This window comes from Eimeria mitis, genomic scaffold (assembly GCF_000499745.2).
Source record: "Eimeria mitis Houghton genomic scaffold, Emh_scaff134, whole genome shotgun sequence".
Lineage (NCBI taxonomy): Eukaryota > Apicomplexa > Conoidasida > Eucoccidiorida > Eimeriidae > Eimeria > Eimeria mitis.
In genome coordinates this window covers 30,231-30,448 of record NW_013568835.1, presented here as the reverse complement: position 1 = coordinate 30,448, position 218 = coordinate 30,231, and the positions used below count along the sequence as shown (strand labels likewise).

Here is a 218-nt window from a genome sequence, read left to right as displayed (position 1 = left end):
AGCAGCAGCAGCAACAGCAGCAGCAACAGCAGCAGCAGCAGCAGCAGCAACAGCAGCAGCAGCAGCAGCAAGCGCAGACAAAGCATTCGCTCTACAAACAGTGCGATAGAAACAGACAGCAGCAGCAGCAGCAGCAACACCAGCAACAAAAACAACAGCAGCAACAGCAGCCGCAGCAGCAGCAGCAGCAACACCAGCAACAAAAGCAAGAGCAACAG

General features: G+C 55.0%; 1 protein-coding gene across 1 annotated transcript in view; it reads right to left on the bottom strand.

Moving 5' to 3' along the window:
* Nucleotides 1-218, bottom strand: part of EMH_0094130 (uncharacterized protein) — a gene marked incomplete at both ends in the record, with an annotated part of 20,333 nt that overhangs the window by 165 nt on the left and 19,950 nt on the right. The window lies entirely within an intron of this gene.